The 22,599-nt window shown below is 53.6% G+C and overlaps 1 long non-coding RNA gene across 1 annotated transcript in view; it reads left to right on the forward strand.

The window, feature by feature from the left end:
- The first annotated feature begins 1,948 nt into the window (after positions 1 to 1,948).
- LOC140399481 (uncharacterized) overlaps positions 1,949 to 22,599 on the forward strand; it is a 76,568-nt gene continuing 55,917 nt past the window's right edge. Inside the window, exons 1-2 of the long non-coding RNA XR_011937693.1 lie at positions 1,949 to 2,004; positions 2,601 to 2,703. This is a non-coding gene — a long non-coding RNA (uncharacterized lncRNA). The remainder of the gene's footprint in view (positions 2,005 to 2,600; positions 2,704 to 22,599) is intronic.

The raw sequence follows: 22,599 nt of genomic DNA on the forward strand, positions 1-22,599 counted from the left end.
AGCGCCGCACTGTCGGAGGATCAGTGCTGAGGGAGCTCCGCACTGTTGGAGGGTCAGTGCTGAGAGAGAGCCGCACTGTCGGAGGGTCAGTGCTGAGGGAGTGCCGCACTGTCGGAGGGGTCAGTGCTGAGGGAGCGCCGCACTGTCGGAGGGCCAGTGCTGAGGGAGCGCCGCACTGTCGGAGGGTCAGTGCTGAGGGAGCGCCGCACTGTCGGAAGGTCAGTGCTGAGGGAGCGCCACACTGTCGGAGGGTGAGTTCTGAGGGAGTGCCGCACTGTCGGAGGGTCAGTGCTGAGGGCGCGCCGCACTGTTGGAGGGTCAGTGCTGAGGGAGCGCCGCACTGTCGGAGGGTCAGTTCTGAAGGAGCGCCGCACTGTCGGAGGGTCAGTGCTGAGGGAGCGCCGCACTGTTGGAGGGTCAGTGCTGGGGGAGCGCCACACTGTCGGAGGGTGAGTTCTAAGGGAGTGCCGCACTGTCGAAGGGTCAGTGCTGAGGGTGAGCTGCACTGTCGGAGGGTCAGTGCTGAGGGAGCGCCGCACTGTCGGAGGGTGAGTTCTAAGGGAGTGCCGCACTGTCGAAGGGTCAGTGCTGAGGGTGAGCTGCACTGTCGGAGGGTCAGTGCTGAGGGAGCGCCGCACTGTCGGAGGGTCAGTACTGAGGGAGCACCGCACTGTCGGAGGGTCAGTACTGAGGGAGCGTCGCACTGTCGGAGGGTCAGTCCTGAGGGAGCGCCGCACTGTCGGAGGGTCAGTGCTGAGGGAGCGCCACACTGTCGGAGGGTCAGTGCTGAGGGAGAGCCGCACTGTCGGAGGGTCAGTGCTGAGGGAGTGCCGCACTGTCGGAGGGTCAGTGCTGAGGGAGTGCCGCACTGTCAGAGGGTCAGTGCTGAGGGAGCACAGCACTGTCGGAGGGCCAGTGCTGAGGGAGCGCCACAATGTTGGAGGGTCAGTGCTGAGGGATCGCCGCACTGTCGGAGGGTCGGTGCTGAGGGAGCGCCACACTGTCGGAGGGTCAGTGCTGAGGGGAGCGTCGCACTGTCGGAGGGTCAGTGCTGAGGGAGTGCCGCACTGTCGGAGGGTCGGTGCTGAGGCAGCGCTGCACTGTCGGAGGGTCAGTGCTGAGGGAGCGCCGCACTGTCGGAGGGTCAGTACTGGGGGAGTGCCGCACTGTCGGAGTGTCAGTGCTGAGGGAGCGCCGCAGCTGTCAGAGGGTCAGTGGTGAGGAGTGCCGGAGTGTCAGTGCTGAGGGAGCGCCGCACTGTCGGAGGGTCAGTGCTGAGGGAGCGCCGCACTGTCGGAGGGTCAGTGCTGAGGGATCACCGCACTGTCGGAGGGTCAGTGCTGAGGGAGCGCCGCACTGTCGGAGGTCAGTGCTGAGGGAGCGCCGCACTGTCGGAGGGTCAGTACTGGGGGAGTGCCGCACTGTCGGAGGGTCAGTGCTGAGGGAGCGCCGCACTGTCGGAGGGTCAGTGCTGAGGGAGCACCGCACTGTCGGAGGGGTCAGTGCTGAGGGAGCGCCGCACTGTCGGAGGGTCGGTACTGAGGGAGCGCCGCACTGTCAGAGGGTCAGTACTGAGGGAGCACCGCACTGTCGGAGGGTCAGTGCTGAGGGGGCGCCGCACTGTCGGAGTGTCAGTGCTGAGGGGGCGCCGCACTGTCGGAAGGTCAGTGCTGAGGGAGCGCCGCACTGTCGGAGGGTCAGTACTGAGGGGGCGCCGCACTGTCGGAAGGTCAGTGCTGAGGGAGCGCCGCACTGTCGGAGGGTCAGTGCTGAGGGAGCGCCGCACTGTTGGAAGGTCAGTGCTGAGGGAGCGCCGCACTGTCGGAGGGTCAGTGCTGAGGAGCGCCGCACTGTCGGAGGGTCAGTGCTGAGGGAGGGCCGCACTGTCGCACAATTGTTCTAATTTAACTTTGCCTTGCCCTCCCTCTCAGGTTGCTTTGCTGTGCGATGGAACTGGTGTTCGAATCTATAACGTGGAGCCCCTCATGGAGAAAGGTCACCTTGGTAACCAGGGGGAAGCCGAGGCGGTTTACCGGGATGGGGTGCGTGGGTAGTCCGTGCGTGAATTGGGGGCCGAGGTGCGAGCGAGGTGGGATTTGGGAATTCCGTACCGGACCCAGGGGCCCACCGCGTTGTCGCCTCGATCGAATTGCCAAGCTTGTTTCTGGAACCTTCCTGGCCGCAGCCTTCTGACCGGCGACTGCCACTCGGAAGAGTTTGGAGAGGTTGCTGGGGATATCGACTGTGGGGAAGCACAGAGCTGGACTTGAACAGACGTTAACCCACAGACTGGTGGGAGAAGGGGTGTTGGGAGGGGGAGGGGGTGTTGGGGGGAGGGGCGGGGGACGATCATGTTTGATTTCCTTGCTGTCGGGCAAAATGTCCATCCCTCAAGACCTCCTGTCCATGAACGTGGCAGCCAGTGTCCGTGGACTCGTGCTGTGCGGGACTCTGACCCCGGGATTCCTGCACAAGCTCGGTTGGTGCGGGAACACGCGGAGAGGGATCGCGGAGAGCTGCCTCAGAAAACAGGAGCTCCACCTTTTCCATCCTCCTGGTCAATAATCTTCTCTTCCCTCTATCACCTTCTCCAAAAACAGACCACGATCAGGTCGGGAGCGTGGGACATGTGAGATGTTGCACCGATCAAACCTGCTCGCTATCGTCGGAGGAGGCAGTCATCCAAATTCTCTGAAATCTCAGGTACAATGGCCCCACCAAACACTCCCAGACAGGTACAGCACAGGGTTAGATACAGAGCAAAGCTCCCTCTACACTGTCCCCATCAAACTCTCCCAGGACAGGTACCAGCACGGGGTTAGATACAGAGCAAAGCTCCCTCGACACTGTCCCCATCAAACACTCCCAGGACAGGTACAGCACGGGTTAGATACAGAGCAAAGCTCCCTCTACACTGTCCCCATCAAACTCTCCCAGGACAGGTCAGCACGGGGTAGATACAGAGCAAGCTCCTCGACACTGTCCCATCAAACACTCAGACGTACAGCACGGGTTAGTACGAGTAAGCTCCCTCTACACTGTCCCCATCAAACTCTCCCAGGACAGGTACAGCACGGGTTAGATACAGAGCAAAGCTCCCTCTACACTGTCCCCATCAAACTCACCCAGGACAGGTACAGCACGGGTTAGATACAGAGCAAGCTCCCTCGACACTGTCCCCATCAAACTCTCCCAGGACAGGTACAGCACGGGGTTAGATACAGAGCAAAGCTCCCTCGACACTGTCCCCATCAAACACTCCCAGGACAGGTACAGCACGGGTTAGATACAGAGTAAAGCTCCCTCTACACTGTCCCCATCAAACACTCCCAGGACAGGTACAGCACGGGTTAGATACAGAATAAAGCTCCCTCTACACTGTCCCCATCAACACTCCAGGACAGGTACAGCACGGGGTTAGTACAGAGTAAAGCACCCTCTACACTGTCCCCATGAAACACTCCCAGGACAGGTACAGCACGGGGTAGATACAGAGTAAAGCTCCCTCTACACTGTCCCCATCAAACACTCCCAGGACAGGTACAGCACGGGGTTAGATACAGAGTAAAGCTCCCTCTACACTGTCCCCATCAAACACCCCAGGACAGGTACAGCACGGGGTTAGATACAGAGTAAAGCTCCTCTACACTGTCCCATCAAACACTCCCAGGACAGGTACAGCACGGGGTTAGATACAGAGTAAAGCTCCCTCTACACTGTCCCCATCAAACACTCCCAGACAGGTACAGCACGGGTGAGATACAGAGTAAGCTCCCTCGCACTGTCCTTCATCAACACTCCAGGACAGGTACAGCACGGGGTTAGATACAGAGCAAAGCTCCCTCGACACTGTCCCCATCAAACTCTCCCAGGACAGGTACAGCACGGGGTTAGATACAGAGCAAAGCTCCCTCGACACTGTCCCCATCAAACACTCCCAGGACAGGTACAGCACGGGGTTAGATACAGAGTAAAGCTCCCTCTACACTGTCCCCATCAAACACTCCCAGGCAGGTACAGCACGGGTTAGATACAGAATAAAGCTCCCTCTACACTGTCCCCATCAAACACTCCCAGGACAGGTACAGCACGGGTTAGATACAGTAAAGCTCCCTCTACACTGTCCCCATGAAACACTCCAGGACAGGACAGCACGGAGTTAGATACAGAAGTAAAGCTCCCTCTACACTGTCCCCATCAAACACTCCCAGACAGGTACAGCACGGGGTTAGATACAGAATAAGCTCCCTCTACACTGTCCCCATCAAACACTCCCAGGACAGGTACAGCAGGGGCTAGATACAGAGTAAAGCTCCCTCTACACTGTCCCCATCAAACACTCCCAGGACTGTTACAGCACGGGTTAGATACAGAGTAAAGCTCCCTCTACACTGTCCCCATCAAACCCTCCCAGGACAGGTACAGCACGGGGTTAGATACAGAGTAAAGCTCCCTCTACACTGTCCCCATCAAACACTCCAGGACAGTTACAGCACGGGGTTAGATACAGAGTAAAGCTCCCTCTACACTGTCCCATCAAACACTCCCAGGACAGGTACAGCACGGCGTTAGATACAGAGTAAAGCTCCCTCTACACTGTCCCCATCAAACACTCCCAGGACAGGTACAGCACGGGTTAGATACAGAGTAAAGCTCCCTCTACACTGTCCCCATCAACACTCCCAGGACAGGACAGCACGGGGTTAGATACAGAATAAAGCTCCCTCTACACTGTCCCCATCAAACACTCCCAGGACAGGTACAGCACGGGTTAGATACAGAGTAAAGCTCCCTCTACACTGTCCCCATCAAACACTCCCAGGACAGGCTACAGCACGGGGTTAGATACAGAATAAAGCTCCCTCTACACTGTCCCCATCAAACACTCCCAGGACAGGTACAGCACGGGGTTAGATACAGAATAAGCTCCCTCTACACTGTCCCCATCAAACACTCCCAGGACAGGTACAGCACGGGTTAGATACAGAGTAAAGTTCCCTCTACACTGCCCCATCAAACACTCCCAGGACAGGTACAGCACAGGGTAGATACAGGTAAAGCTCCCTCTACACTGTCCCCATCAAACACTCCCAGGACAGGTACAGCAGGGAGTTAGATACAGAGTAAAGCTCCCTCTAACTGTCCCCATCAAACACTCCAGGGACAGGTACAGCACGGGGTTAGATACAGAGTAAAGCTCCCTCTACACTGTCCCCCATCAACACTCCCAGGACAGGTACAGCACGGGGCTAGATACAGAGTAAAGCTCCCTCTACACTGTCCCCATCAAACCCTCCCAGGACAGGTACAGCACGGGGTTAGATACAGAGTAAAGCTCCCTCTACACTGTCCCCATCAACACTCCCAGGACGGTACAGCACGGGGTTAGATACAGAGTAAAGCTCCCTCTACACTGTCCCCATCAAACCTCCCAGGACAGGTACAGCACGGGCGTTAGATACAGAGTAAAGCTCCCTCTACACTGTCCCCATCAAACACTCCCAGGACAGGTACAGCACGGGGTTAGATACAGAGTAAAGCTCCCTCTACACTGTCCCCATCAAACACTCCCGGACAGGTACAGCACGGGGTTAGATACAGAGTAAAGCTCCCTCTACACTGTCCCCATCAAACACTCCCAGGACAGGTACAGCACGGGGTTAGATACAGAGTAAAGCTCCCTCTACACTGTCCCCATCAAACACTCCCAGGACAGGTACAGCACGGGTTAGATACAGAGTAAAGCTCCCTCTACACTGTCCCCATCAAACCCTCCCAGGACAGGTACAGCACGGGGTTAGATACAGAGTAAAGCTCCCTCTACACTGTCCCCATCAAACACTCCCAGGCAGGTACAGCACGGGGTTAGATACAGAGTAAAGCTCCCTCTACACTAGTCCCCATCAAACACTCCAGGACAGGTACAGCACGGGGTTAGATACAGAGTAAAGCTCCCTCTACACTGTCCCCATCAAACACTCCCAGGACAGGTACAGCAGGGGCTAGATACAGAGTAAAGCTCCCTCTACACTGTCCCCATCAAACACTCCCAGGACAGGTACAGCACGGGGTTAGATACAGAGTAAAGCTCCCTCTACACTGTCCCCATCAAACCCTCCCAGGACAGGTACAGCACGGGGTTAGATACAGAGTAAAGCTCCCTCTACACTGATCCCCATCAAACACTCCCAGGACAGGTACAGCACGGGGTTAGATACAGAGTAAAGCTCCCTCTACACTGTCCCCATCAAACCCTCCAGGACAGGTACAGCACGGGGCTTAGATACAGAGTAAAGCTCCCTCTACACTGTCCCCATCAAACACTCCAGGACAGGTACAGCACGGGGTTAGATACAGAGTAAAGCTCCCTCTACACTGTCCCCATCAAACACTCCCGGGACAGGTACAGCACGGGGTTAGATACAGAGTAAAGCTCCCTCTACACTGTCCCCATCAAACCCTCCAGGACAGGTACAGCACGGGTTAGATACAGAGTAAAGCTCCCTCTACACTGTCCCCATCAAACACCTCCCAGGACAGGTACAGCACGGGGTTAGATACAGAGTAAAGCTCCCTCTACACTGTCCCCATCAAACACTCCCAGGACAGGTACAGCACGGGGTTAGATACAGAGTAAAGCTCCCTCTACACTGTCCCCATCAAACACTCCCAGGACAGGTACAGCACGGGGTTAGATACAGAGTAAAGCTCCCTCTACACTGTCCCCATCAAACACTCCCAGGACAGGTACAGCACGGGGTTAGATACAGAGTAAAGCTCCCTCTACACTGTCCCCATCAAACACTCCCAGGGACAGGTACAGCACGGGGTTAGATACAGAGTAAAGCTCCCTCTACACTGTCCCCATCAAACCCTCCCAGGACAGGTACAGCACGGGGTTAGATACAGAGTAAAGCTCCCTCTACACTGTCCCCATCAAACACTCCCAGGACAGGTACAGCACGGGGTTAGATACAGAGTAAAGCTCCCTCTACACTGTCCCCATCAAACACTCCCAGGACAGGTACAGCACGGGGTTAGATACAGAGTAAAGCTCCCTCTACACTGTCCCCATGAAACACTCCCAGGACAGGTACAGCACGGGGTTAGATACAGAGTAAAGCTCCCTCTACACTGTCCCCATCAAACACTCCCAGGACAGGTACAGCACGGGGTTAGATACAGAGTAAAGCTCCCTCTACACTGTCCCCATCAAACACTCCCAGGACAGGTACAGCACGGGGTTAGATACAGAGTAAAGCTCCCTCTACACTGTCCCCATCAAACACTCCAGGACAGGTACAGCACGGGGTTAGATACAGAGTAAAGCTCCCTCTACACTGTCCCCATCAAACACTCCCAGGACAGGTACAGCACGGGGTTAGATACAGAGTAAAGCTCCCTCTGACACTGTCCCATCAAACACTCCAGGACAGGTACAGCACGGGGTTAGATACAGAGCAAAGCTCCCTCGACACTGTCCCCATCAAACCTCCCAGGACAGGTACAGCACGGGGTTAGATACAGAGCTAAGCTCCCTCGACACTGTCCCCATCAAACACTCCCAGGACAGGTACAGCACGGGGTTAGATACAGAGTAAAGCTCCCTCTACACTGTCCCCATCAAACACTCCCAGGACAGGTACAGCACGGGGTTAGATACAGAATAAAGCTCCCTCTACACTGTCCCCATCAAACACTCCCAGGACAGGTACAGCACGGGGTTAGATACAGAGTAAAGCTCCCTCTACACTGTCCCCATGAAACACTCCCAGGACAGGCACAGCACGGAGTTAGATACAGAATAAAGCTCCCTCTCCACTGTCCCCATCAAACACTCCCAGGACAGGTACAGCACGGGGTTAGATACAGATAAAGCTCCCTCTACACTGTCCCCATCAAACACTCCCAGGACAGGTACAGCACGGGGTTAGATACAGAGTAAGCTCCCTCTACACTGTCCCATCAAACACTCCCAGGACAGGTACAGCACAGGGTTAGATACAGGGTAAAGCTCCCTCTAACACTGTCCCCATCAAACATCCCAGGACAGGTACAGCAGGGAGTTAGATACAGAGTAAAGCTCCCTCTAGACTGTCCCCATCAAACACTCCCAGGGCAGGTACAGCACGGGGTTAGATACAGAGTAAAGCTCCCTCTACACTGTCCCATCAAACACTCCCAGGACAGGTACAGCATGGGGCTAGATACAGAGTAAAGCTCCCTCTACACTGTCCCCATCAAACACTCCCAGGACTGTTACAGCACGGGGTTAGATACAGAGTAAAGCTCCCTCTACACTGTCCCCATCAAACCCTCCCAGGACAGGTACAGCACGGGTTAGATACAGAGTAAAGCTCCCTCTACACTATCCCCATCAAACACTCCCAGGACTGTACAGCACGGGGTTAGATACAGAGTAAAGCTCCCTCTACACTGTCCCCATCAAACCCTCCCAGGACAGGTACAGCACGGCGTTAGATACAGAGTAAAGCTCCCTCTACACTGTCCCCATCAAACACTCCCAGGACAGGTACAGCACGGGGTTAGATACAGAGTAAAGCTCCCTCTACACTGTCCCCATCAAACACTCCCAGGACAGGTACAGCACGGGGTTAGATACAGAGTAAAGCTCCCTCTACACTGTCCCCATCAAACACTCCCAGGACAGGTACAGCACGGGGTTAGATACAGAGTAAAGCTCCCTCTACACTGTCCCCATGAAACACTCCCAGGACAGGCACAGCACGGAGTTAGATACAGAATAAAGCTCCCTCTACACTGTCCCCATCAAACACTCCCAGGACAGGTACAGCACGGGGTTAGATACAGAATAAAGCTCCCTCTACACTGTCCCCATCAAACACTCCCAGGACAGGTACAGCACGGGGTTAGATACAGAGTTAAGTTCCCTCTACACTGCCCCATCAAACACTCCCAGGACAGGTACAGCACAGGGTTAGATACAGGGTAAAGCTCCCTCTACACTGTCCCCATCAAACACTCCCAGGACAGGTACAGCAGGGAGTTAGATACAGAGTAAAGCTCCCTCTAGACTGTCCCCATCAAACACTCCCAGGGCAGGTACAGCACGGGGTTAGATACAGAGTAAAGCTCCCTCTACACTGTCCCCATCAAACACTCCCAGGACAGGTACAGCATGGGGCTAGATACAGAGTAAAGCTCCCTCTACACTGTCCCCATCAAACACTCCCAGGACTGTTACAGCACGGGGTTAGATACAGAGTAAAGCTCCCTCTACACTGTCCCCATCAAACCCTCCCAGGACAGGTACAGCACGGGGTTAGATACAGAGTAAAGCTCCCTCTACACTGTCCCCATCAAACACTCCCAGGGCAGGTACAGCACGGGGTTAGATACAGAGTAAAGCTCCCTCTACACTATCCCCATCAAACACTCCCAGGGCAGGTACAGCACGGGGTTAGATACAGAGTAAAGCTCCCTCTACACTGTCCCCATCAAACACTCCCAGGACAGGTACAGCATGGGGCTAGATACAGAGTAAAGCTCCCTCTACACTGTCCCCATCAAACACTCCCAGGACTGTTACAGCACGGGGTTAGATACAGAGTAAAGCTCCCTCTACACTGTCCCCATCAAACCCTCCCAGGACAGGTACAGCACGGGGTTAGATACAGAGTAAAGCTCCCTCTACACTGTCCCCATCAAACACTCCCAGGGCAGGTACAGCACGGGGTTAGATACAGAGTAAAGCTCCCTCTACACTATCCCCATCAAACACTCCCAGGGCAGGTACAGCACGGGGTTAGATACAGAGTAAAGCTCCCTCTACACTGTCCCCATCAAACACTCCCAGGACAGGGACAGCATGGGGCTAGATACAGAGTAAAGCTCCCTCTACACTGTCCCCATCAAACACTCCCAGGACTGTTACAGCACGGGGTTAGATACAGAGTAAAGCTCCCTCTACACTGTCCCCATCAAACCCTCCCAGGACAGGTACAGCACGGGGTTAGATACAGAGTAAAGCTCCCTCTACACTATCCCCATCAAACACTCCCAGGACTGTTACAGCACGGGGTTAGATACAGAGTAAAGCTCCCTCTACACTGTCCCCATCAAACCCTCCCAGGACAGGTACAGCACGGCGTTAGATACAGAGTAAAGCTCCCTCTACACTGTCCCCATCAAACACTCCCAGGACAGGTACAGCACGGGGTTAGATACAGAGTAAAGCTCCCTCTACACTGTCCCCATCAAACACTCCCGGGACAGGTACAGCACGGGGTTAGATACAGAGTAAAGCTCCCTCTACACTGTCCCCATCAAACACTCCCAGGACTGTTACAGCACGGGGTTAGATACAGAGTAAAGCTCCCTCTACACTGTCCCCATCAAACCCTCCCAGGACAGGTACAGCACGGCGTTAGATACAGAGTAAAGCTCCCTCTACACTATCCCCATCAAACACTCCCAGGACTGTTACAGCACGGGGTTAGATACAGAGTAAAGCTCCCTCGACACTGTCCCCATCAAACCCTCCCAGGACAGGTACAGCACGGCGTTAGATACAGAGTAAAGCTCCCTCTACACTGTCCCCATCAAACACTCCCAGGACAGGTACAGCACGGGGTTAGATACAGAGTAAAGCTCCCTCTACACTGTCCCCATCAAACACTCCCGGGACAGGTACAGCACGGGGTTAGATACAGAGTAAGAGTAAAGCTCCCTCTACACTGTCCCCATCAAACACTCCCGGGACAGGTACAGCACGGGGTTAGATACAGAGTAAAGCTCCCTCTACACTGTCCCCATCAAACCCTCCCAGGACAGGTACAGCACGGGGTTAGATACAGAGTAAAGCTCCCTCTACACTGTCCCCATCAAACACTCCCAGGACAGGTACAGCACGGGGTTAGATACAGAATAAAGCTCCCTCTACACTGTCCCCATCAAACACTCCCAGGACAGGTACAGCACGGGGTTAGATACAGAGTAATGCTCCCTCTACACTGTCCCCATGAAACACTCCCAGGACAGGTACAGCACGGGGTGAGATACAGAGTAAAGCTCCCTCTACACTGTCCCCATCAAACACTCCCAGGACAGGTACAGCACGGGGTTAGATACAGAGTAAAGCTCCCTCTACACTGTCCCCATCAAACACTCCCAGGACAGGTACAGCACGGGGTTAGATACAGAGTAAAGCTCCCTCTACACTGTCCCCATCAAACACTCCCAGGACAGGTACAGCACGGGGTTAGATACAGAGTAAAGCTCCCTCTACACTGTCCCCATCAAACACTCCCAGGACAGGTACAGCACGGGGTTAGATACAGAGCAAAGCTCCCTCGACACTGTCCCCATCAAACTCTCCCAGGACAGGTACAGCACGGCGTTAGATACAGAGTAAAGCTCCCTCTACACTGTCCCCATCAAACACTCCCAGGACAGGTACAGCACGGGGTTAGATACAGAGTAAAGCTCCCTCTACACTGTCCCCATCAAACACTCCCAGGACAGGTACAGCACGGGGTTAGATACAGAATAAAGCTCCCTCTACACTGTCCCCATCAAACACTCCCAGGACAGGTACAGCACGGGGTTAGATACAGAGTAAAGCTCCCTCTACACTGTCCCCATGAAACACTCCCAGGACAGGCACAGCACGGAGTTAGATACAGAATAAAGCTCCCTCTACACTGTCCCCATCAAACACTCCCAGGACAGGTACAGCACGGGGTTAGATACAGAATAAAGCTCCCTCTACACTGTCCCCATCAAACACTCCCAGGACAGGTACAGCACGGGGTTAGATACAGAGTTAAGTTCCCTCTACACTGCCCCATCAAACACTCCCAGGACAGGTACAGCACAGGGTTAGATACAGGGTAAAGCTCCCTCTACACTGTCCCCATCAAACACTCCCAGGACAGGTACAGCAGGGAGTCAGATACAGAGTAAAGCTCCCTCTAGACTGTCCCCATCAAACACTCCCAGGGCAGGTACAGCACGGGGTTAGATACAGAGTAAAGCTCCCTCTACACTGTCCCCATCAAACACTCCCAGGACAGGTACAGCATGGGGCTAGATACAGAGTAAAGCTCCCTCTACACTGTCCCCATCAAACACTCCCAGGACTGTTACAGCACGGGGTTAGATACAGAGTAAAGCTCCCTCTACACTGTCCCCATCAAACCCTCCCAGGACAGGTACAGCACGGGGTTAGATACAGAGTAAAGCTCCCTCTACACTGTCCCCATCAAACACTCCCAGGGCAGGTACAGCACGGGGTTAGATACAGAGTAAAGCTCCCTCTACACTATCCCCATCAAACACTCCCAGGGCAGGTACAGCACGGGGTTAGATACAGAGTAAAGCTCCCTCTACACTGTCCCCATCAAACACTCCCAGGACAGGTACAGCATGGGGCTAGATACAGAGTAAAGCTCCCTCTACACTGTCCCCATCAAACACTCCCAGGACTGTTACAGCACGGGGTTAGATACAGAGTAAAGCTCCCTCTACACTGTCCCCATCAAACCCTCCCAGGACAGGTACAGCACGGGGTTAGATACAGAGTAAAGCTCCCTCTACACTGTCCCCATCAAACACTCCCAGGGCAGGTACAGCACGGGGTTAGATACAGAGTAAAGCTCCCTCTACACTATCCCCATCAAACACTCCCAGGGCAGGTACAGCACGGGGTTAGATACAGAGTAAAGCTCCCTCTACACTGTCCCCATCAAACACTCCCAGGACAGGTACAGCATGGGGCTAGATACAGAGTAAAGCTCCCTCTACACTGTCCCCATCAAACACTCCCAGGACTGTTACAGCACGGGGTTAGATACAGAGTAAAGCTCCCTCTACACTGTCCCCATCAAACCCTCACTGGACAGGTACAGCACGGGGTTAGATACAGAGTAAAGCTCCCTCTACACTATCCCCATCAAACACTCCCAGGACTGTTACAGCACGGGGTTAGATACAGAGTAAAGCTCCCTCTACACTGTCCCCATCAAACCCTCCCAGGACAGGTACAGCACGGCGTTAGATACAGAGTAAAGCTCCCTCTACACTGTCCCCATCAAACACTCCCAGGACAGGTACAGCACGGGGTTAGATACAGAGTAAAGCTCCCTCTACACTGTCCCCATCAAACACTCCCGGGACAGGTACAGCACGGGGTTAGATACAGAGTAAAGCTCCCTCTACACTGTCCCCATCAAACACTCCCAGGACAGGTACAGCACGGGGTTAGATACAGAGTAAAGCTCCCTCTACACTGTCCCCATCAAACACTCCCAGGACAGGTACAGCACGGGGTTAGATACAGAGTAAAGCTCCCTCTACACTGTCCCCATCAAACCCTCCCAGGACAGGTACAGCACGGGGTTAGATACAGAGTAAAGCTCCCTCTACACTGTCCCCATCAAACACTCCCAGGGCAGGTACAGCACGGGGTTAGATACAGAGTAAAGCTCCCTCTACACTATCCCCATCAAACACTCCCAGGGCAGGTACAGCACGGGGTTAGATACAGAGTAAAGCTCCCTCTACACTGTCCCCATCAAACACTCCCAGGACAGGTACAGCATGGGGCTAGATACAGAGTAAAGCTCCCTCTACACTGTCCCCATCAAACACTCCCAGGACTGTTACAGCACGGGGTTAGATACAGAGTAAAGCTCCCTCTACACTGTCCCCATCAAACCCTCCCAGGACAGGTACAGCACGGGGTTAGATACAGAGTAAAGCTCCCTCTACACTATCCCCATCAAACACTCCCAGGACTGTTACAGCACGGGGTTAGATACAGAGTAAAGCTCCCTCTACACTGTCCCCATCAAACCCTCCCAGGACAGGTACAGCACGGCGTTAGATACAGAGTAAAGCTCCCTCTACACTGTCCCCATCAAACACTCCCAGGACAGGTACAGCACGGGGTTAGATACAGAGTAAAGCTCCCTCTACACTGTCCCCATCAAACACTCCCGGGACAGGTACAGCACGGGGTTAGATACAGAGTAAAGCTCCCTCTACACTGTCCCCATCAAACCCTCCCAGGACAGGTACAGCACGGGGTTAGATACAGAGTAAAGCTCCCTCTACACTGTCCCCATCAAACACTCCCAGGACAGGTACAGCACGGGGTTAGATACAGAATAAAGCTCCCTCTACACTGTCCCCATCAAACACTCCCAGGACAGGTACAGCACGGGGTTAGATACAGAGTAAAGCTCCCTCTACACTGTCCCCATGAAACACTCCCAGGACAGGTACAGCACGGGGTGAGATACAGAGTAAAGCTCCCTCTACACTGTCCCCATCAAACACTCCCAGGACAGGTACAGCACGGGGTTAGATACAGAGTAAAGCTCCCTCTACACTGTCCCCATCAAACATTCCCAGGACAGGTACAGCACGGGGTTAGATACAGAGTAAAGCTCCCTCTACACTGTCCCCATCAAACACTCCCAGGACAGGTACAGCACGGGGTTAGATACAGAGTAAAGCTCCCTCTACACTGTCCCCATCAAACACTCCCAGGACAGGTACAGCACGGGGTGAGATACAGAGTAAAGCTCCCTCTGCACTGTCTTCATCAAACACTCCCAGGACAGGTACAGCACGGGGTTAGATACAGAGCAAAGCTCCCTCGACACTGTCCCCATCAAACTCTCCCAGGACAGGTACAGCACGGGGTTAGATACAGAGCAAAGCTCCCTCTACACTGTCCCCATCAAACACTCCCAGGACAGGTACAGCACGGGGTTAGATACAGAGTAAAGCTCCCTCTACACTGTCCCCATGAAACACTCCCAGGACAGGCACAGCACGGAGTTAGATACAGAATAAAGCTCCCTCTACACTGTCCCCATCAAACACTCCCAGGACAGGTACAGCACGGGGTTAGATACAGAATTAAGCTCCCTCTACACTGTCCCCATCAAACACTCCCAGGACAGGTACAGCACGGGGTTAGATACAGAGTTAAGTTCCCTCTACACTGCCCCATCAAACACTCCCAGGACAGGTACAGCATGGGGCTAGATACAGAGTAAAGCTCCCTCTACACTGTCCCCATCAAACACTCCCAGGACTGTTACAGCACGGGGTTAGATACAGAGTAAAGCTCCCTCTACACTGTCCCCATCAAACCCTCCCAGGACAGGTACAGCACGGGGTTAGATACAGAGTAAAGCTCCCTCTACACTATCCCCATCAAACACTCCCAGGACTGTTACAGCACGGGGTTAGATACAGAGTAAAGCTCCCTCTACACTGTCCCCATCAAACCCTTCCAGGACAGGTACAGCACGGCGTTAGATACAGAGTAAAGCTCCCTCTACACTGTCCCCATCAAACACTCCCAGGACAGGTACAGCACGGGGTTAGATACAGAGTAAAGCTCCCTCTACACTGTCCCCATCAAACACTCCCAGGACAGGTACAGCACGGGGTTAGATACAGAATAAAGCTCCCTCTACACTGTCCCCATCAAACACTCCCAGGACAGGTACAGCACGGGGTTAGATACAGAGTAAAGCTCCCTCTACACTGTCCCCATGAAACACTCCCAGGACAGGCACAGCACGGAGTTAGATACAGAATAAAGCTCCCTCTACACTGTCCCCATCAAACACTCCCAGGACAGGTACAGCACGGGGTTAGATACAGAATAAAGCTCCCTCTACACTGTCCCCATCAAACACTCCCAGGACAGGTACAGCACGGGGTTAGATACAGAGTTAAGTTCCCTCTACACTGCCCCATCAAACACTCCCAGGACAGGTACAGCACAGGGTTAGATACAGGGTAAAGCTCCCTCTACACTGTCCCCATCAAACACTCCCAGGACAGGTACAGCAGGGAGTTAGATACAGAGTAAAGCTCCCTCTACACTGTCCCCATCAAACACACCCAGGACAGGTAGAGCACGGGGTTAGATACAGAGTAAAGCTCCCTCTACACTGTCCCCATCAAACACTCCCAGGACAGGTACAGCATGGGGCTAGATACAGAGTAAAGCTCCCTCTACACTGTCCCCATCAAACACTCCCAGGACTGTTACAGCACGGGGTTAGATACAGAGTAAAGCTCCCTCTACACTGTCCCCATCAAACCCTCCCAGGACAGGTACAGCACGGGGTTAGATACAGAGTAAAGCTCCCTCTACACTGTCCCCATCAAACACTCCCAGGGCAGGTACAGCACGGGGTTAGATACAGAGTAAAGCTCCCTCTACACTATCCCCATCAAACACTCCCAGGGCAGGTACAGCACGGGGTTAGATACAGAGTAAAGCTTCCTCTACACTGTCCCCATCAAACACTCCCAGGACAGGTACAGCACGGGGTTAGATACAAAGTAAAGCTCCCTCTACACTGTCCACATCAAACACTCCCAGGACAGGTACAGCACGGGGTTAGATACAGAGTAAAGCTCCCTCTACACTGTCCCCATCAAACACTCCCAGGACAGGTACAGCACGGGGTGAGATACAGAGTAAAGCTCCCTCTGCACTGTCTTCATCAAACACTCCCAGGACAGGTACAGCACGGGGTTAGATACAGAGCAAAGCTCCCTCGACACTGTCCCCATCAAACTCTCCCAGGACAGGTACAGCACGGGGTTAGATACAGAGCAAAGCTCCCTCGACACTGTCCCCATCAAACACTCCCAGGACAGGTACAGCACGGGGTTAGATACAGAGTAAAGCTCCCTCTACACTGTCCCCATCAAACACTCCCAGGACAGGTACAGCACTGGGTTAGATACAGAATAAAGCTCCCTCTACACTGTCCCCATCAAACACTCCCAGGACAGGTACAGCACGGGGTTAGATACAGAGTAAAGCTCCCTCTACACTGTCCCCATGAAACACTCCCAGGACAGGCACAGCACGGAGTTAGATACAGAATAAAGCTCCCTCTACACTGTCCCCATCAAACACTCCCAGGACAGGTACAGCACGGGGTTAGATACAGAATAAAGCTCCCTCTACACTGTCCCCATCAAACACTCCCAGGACAGGTACAGCACGGGGTTAGATACAGAGTTAAGTTCCCTCTACACTGCCCCATCAAACACTCCCAGGACAGGTACAGCACAGGGTTAGATACAGGGTAAAGCTCCCTCTACACTGTCCCCATCAAACACTCCCAGGACAGGTACAGCAGGGAGTTAGATACAGAGTAAAGCTCCCTCTAGACTGTCCCCATCAAACACTCCCAGGGCAGGTACAGCACGGGGTTAGATACAGAGTAAAGCTCCCTCTACACTGTCCCCATCAAACACTCCCAGGACAGGTACAGCATGGGGCTAGATACAGAGTAAAGCTCCCTCTACACTGTCCCCATCAAACACTCCCAGGACTGTTACAGCACGGGATTAGATACAGAGTAAAGCTCCCTCTACACTGTCCCCATCAAACCCTCCCAGGACAGGTACAGCACGGGGTTAGATACAGAGTAAAGCTCCCTCTACACTATCCCCATCAAACACTCCCAGGACTGTTACAGCACGGGGTTAGATACAGAGTAAAGCTCCCTCTACACTGTCCCCATCAAACCCTCCCAGGACAGGTACAGCACGGCGTTAGATACAGAGTAAAGCTCCCTCTACACTGTCCCCATCAAACACTCCCAGGACAGGTACAGCACGGGGTTAGATACAGAGTAAAGCTCCCTCTACACTGTCCCCATCAAACACTCCCAGGACAGGTACAGCACGGGGTTAGATACAGAATAAAGCTCCCTCTACACTGTCCCCATCAAACACTCCCAGGACAGGTACAGCACGGGGTTAGATACAGAGTAAAGCTCCCTCTACACTGTCCCCATGAAACACTCCCAGGACAGGCACAGCACGGGGTTAGATACAGAATAAAGCTCCCTCTACACTGTCCCCATCAAACACTCCCAGGACAGGTACAGCACGGGGTTAGATACAGAATAAAGCTCCCTCTACACTGTCCCCATCAAACACTCCCAGGACAGGTACAGCACGGGGTTAGATACAGAGTTAAGTTCCCTCTACACTGCCCCATCAAACACTCCCAGGACAGGTACAGCACAGGGTTAGATACAGGGTAAAGCTCCCTCTACACTGTCCCCATCAAACACTCCCAGGACAGGTACAGCAGGGAGTTAGATACAGAGTAAAGCTCCCTCTAGACTGTCCCCATCAAACACTCCCAGGGCAGGTACAGCACGGGGTTAGATACAGAGTAAAGCTCCCTCTACACTGTCCCCATCAAACACTCCCAGGACAGGTACAGCATGGGGCTAGATACAGAGTAAAGCTCCCTCTACACTGTCCCCATCAAACACTCCCAGGACTGTTACAGCACGGGGTTAGATACAGAGTAAAGCTCCCTCTACACTGTCCCCATCAAACCCTCCCAGGACAGGTACAGCACGGGGTTAGATACAGAGTAAAGCTCCCTCTACACTGTCCCCATCAAACACTCCCAGGGCAGGTACAGCACGGGGTTAGATACAGAGTAAAGCTCCCTCTACACTATCCCCATCAAACACTCCCAGGGCAGGTACAGCACGGGGTTAGATACAGAGTAAAGCTCCCTCTACACTGTCCCCATCAAACACTCCCAGGACAGGTACAGCATGGGGCTAGATACAGAGTAAAGCTCCCTCTACACTGTCCCCATCAAACACTCCCAGGACTGTTACAGCACGGGGTTAGATACAGAGTAAAGCTCCCTCTACACTGTCCCCATCAAACCCTCCCAGGACAGGTACAGCACGGGGTTAGATACAGAGTAAAGCTCCCTCTACACTGTCCCCATCAAACACTCCCAGGGCAGGTACAGCACGGGGTTAGATACAGAGTAAAGCTCCCTCTACACTATCCCCATCAAACACTCCCAGGGCAGGTACAGCACGGGGTTAGATACAGAGTAAAGCTCCCTCTACACTGTCCCCATCAAACACTCCCAGGACAGGTACAGCATGGGGCTAGATACAGAGTAAAGCTCCCTCTACACTGTCCCCATCAAACACTCCCAGGACTGTTACAGCACGGGGTTAGATACAGAGTAAAGCTCCCTCTACACTGTCCCCATCAAACCCTCCCAGGACAGGTACAGCACGGGGTTAGATACAGAGTAAAGCTCCCTCTACACTATCCCCATCAAACACTCCCAGGACTGTTACAGCACGGGGTTAGATACAGAGTAAAGCTCCCTCTACACTGTCCCCATCAAACCCTCCCAGGACAGGTACAGCACGGCGTTAGATACAGAGTAAAGCTCCCTCTACACTGTCCCCATCAAACACTCCCGGGACAGGTACAGCACGGGGTTAGATACAGAGTAAAGCTCCCTCTACACTGTCCCCATCAAACACTCCCAGGACAGGTACAGCACGGGGTTAGATACAGAGTAAAGCTCCCTCTACACTGTCCCCATCAAACACTCCCAGGACAGGTACAGCACCGGGTTAGATACAGAGTAAAGCTCCCTCTACACTGTCCCCATCAAACCCTCCCAGGACAGGTACAGCACGGGGTTAGATACAGAGTAAAGCTCCCTCTACACTGTCCCCATCAAACACTCCCAGGGCAGGTACAGCACGGGGTTAGATACAGAGTAAAGCTCCCTCTACACTATCCCCATCAAACACTCCCAGGGCAGGTGCAGCACGGGGTTAGATACAGAGTAAAGCTCCCTCGACACTGTCCCCATCAAACACTCCCAGGACAGGTACAGCATGGGGCTAGATACAGAGTAAAGCTCCCTCTACACTGTCCCCATCAAACACTCCCAGGACTGTTACAGCACGGGGTTAGATACAGAGTAAAGCTCCCTCTACACTGTCCCCATCAAACCCTCCCAGGACAGGTACAGCACGGGGTTAGATACAGAATAAAGCTCCCTCTACACTGTCCCCATCAAACACTCCCAGGACAGGTACAGCACGGGGTTAGATACAGAGTTAAGTTCCCTCTACACTGCCCCATCAAACACTCCCAGGACAGGTACAGCACAGGGTTAGATACAGGGTAAAGCTCCCTCTACACTGTCCCCATCAAACACTCCCAGGACAGGTACAGCAGGGAGTTAGATACAGAGTAAAGCTCCCTCTACACTGTCCCCATCAAACACACCCAGGACAGGTAGAGCACGGGGTTAGATACAGAGTAAAGCTCCCTCTACACTGTCCCCATCAAACACTCCCAGGACAGGTACAGCATGGGGCTAGATACAGAGTAAAGCTCCCTCTACACTGTCCCCATCAAACACTCCCAGGACTGTTACAGCACGGGGTTAGATACAGAGTAAAGCTCCCTCTACACTGTCCCCATCAAACCCTCCCAGGACAGGTACAGCACGGGGTTAGATACAGAGTAAAGCTCCCTCTACACTGTCCCCATCAAACACTCCCAGGGCAGGTACAGCACGGGGTTAGATACAGAGTAAAGCTCCCTCTACACTATCCCCATCAAACACTCCCAGGGCAGGTACAGCACGGGGTTAGATACAGAGTAAAGCTTCCTCTACACTGTCCCCATCAAACACTCCCAGGACAGGTACAGCACGGGGTTAGATACAAAGTAAAGCTCCCTCTACACTGTCCACATCAAACACTCCCAGGACAGGTACAGCACGGGGTTAGATACAGAGTAAAGCTCCCTCTACACTGTCCCCATCAAACACTCCCAGGACAGGTACAGCACGGGGTGAGATACAGAGTAAAGCTCCCTCTGCACTGTCTTCATCAAACACTCCCAGGACAGGTACAGCACGGGGTTAGATACAGAGCAAAGCTCCCTCGACACTGTCCCCATCAAACTCTCCCAGGACAGGTACAGCACGGGGTTAGATACAGAGCAAAGCTCCCTCGACACTGTCCCCATCAAACACTCCCAGGACAGGTACAGCACGGGGTTAGATACAGAGTAAAGCTCCCTCTACACTGTCCCCATCAAACACTCCCAGGACAGGTACAGCACGGGGTTAGATACAGAATAAAGCTCCCTCTACACTGTCCCCATCAAACACTCCCAGGACAGGTACAGCACGGGGTTAGATACAGAGTAAAGCTCCCTCTACACTGTCCCCATGAAACACTCCCAGGACAGGCACAGCACGGAGTTAGATACAGAATAAAGCTCCCTCTACACTGTCCCCATCAAACACTCCCAGGACAGGTACAGCACGGGGTTAGATACAGAATAAAGCTCCCTCTACACTGCCCCATCAAACACTCCCAGGACAGGTACAGCACAGGGTTAGATACAGGGTAAAGCTCCCTCTACACTGTCCCCATCAAACACTCCCAGGACAGGTACAGCAGGGAGTTAGATACAGAGTAAAGCTCCCTCTAGACTGTCCCCATCAAACACTCCCAGGGCAGGTACAGCACGGGGTTAGATACAGAGTAAAGCTCCCTCTACACTGTCCCCATCAAACACTCCCAGGACAGGTACAGCATGGGGCTAGATACAGAGTAAAGCTCCCTCTACACTGTCCCCATCAAACACTCCCAGGACTGTTACAGCACGGGGTTAGATACAGAGTAAAGCTCCCTCTACACTGTCCCCATCAAACCCTCCCAGGACAGGTACAGCACGGGGTTAGATACAGAGTAAAGCTCCCTCTACACTATCCCCATCAAACACTCCCAGGACTGTTACAGCACGGGGTTAGATACAGAGTAAAGCTCCCTCTACACTGTCCCCATCAAACCCTCCCAGGACAGGTACAGCACGGCGTTAGATACAGAGTAAAGCTCCCTCTACACTGTCCCCATCAAACACTCCCAGGACAGGTACAGCACGGGGTTAGATACAGAGTAAAGCTCCCTCTACACTGTCCCCATCAAACACTCCCAGGACAGGTACAGCACGGGGTTAGATACAGAATAAAGCTCCCTCTACACTGTCCCCATCAAACACTCCCAGGACAGGTACAGCACGGGGTTAGATACAGAGTAAAGCTCCCTCTACACTGTCCCCATGAAACACTCCCAGGACAGGCACAGCACGGGGTTAGATACAGAATAAAGCTCCCTCTACACTGTCCCCATCAAACACTCCCAGGACAGGTACAGCACGGGGTTAGATACAGAATAAAGCTCCCTCTACACTGTCCCCATCAAACACTCCCAGGACAGGTACAGCACGGGGTTAGATACAGAGTTAAGTTCCCTCTACACTGCCCCATCAAACACTCCCAGGACAGGTACAGCACAGGGTTAGATACAGGGTAAAGCTCCCTCTACACTGTCCCCATCAAACACTCCCAGGACAGGTACAGCAGGGAGTTAGATACAGAGTAAAGCTCCCTCTAGACTGTCCCCATCAAACACTCCCAGGGCAGGTACAGCACGGGGTTAGATACAGAGTAAAGCTCCCTCTACACTGTCCCCATCAAACACTCCCAGGACAGGTACAGCATGGGGCTAGATACAGAGTAAAGCTCCCTCTACACTGTCCCCATCAAACACTCCCAGGACTGTTACAGCACGGGGTTAGATACAGAGTAAAGCTCCCTCTACACTGTCCCCATCAAACCCTCCCAGGACAGGTACAGCACGGGGTTAGATACAGAGTAAAGCTCCCTCTACACTGTCCCCATCAAACACTCCC

The sequence above is a fragment of the Scyliorhinus torazame genome, chromosome 22 (genome assembly GCF_047496885.1).
Source record: "Scyliorhinus torazame isolate Kashiwa2021f chromosome 22, sScyTor2.1, whole genome shotgun sequence".
In the NCBI taxonomy this organism is placed as follows: Eukaryota; Metazoa; Chordata; class Chondrichthyes; order Carcharhiniformes; family Scyliorhinidae; genus Scyliorhinus; species Scyliorhinus torazame.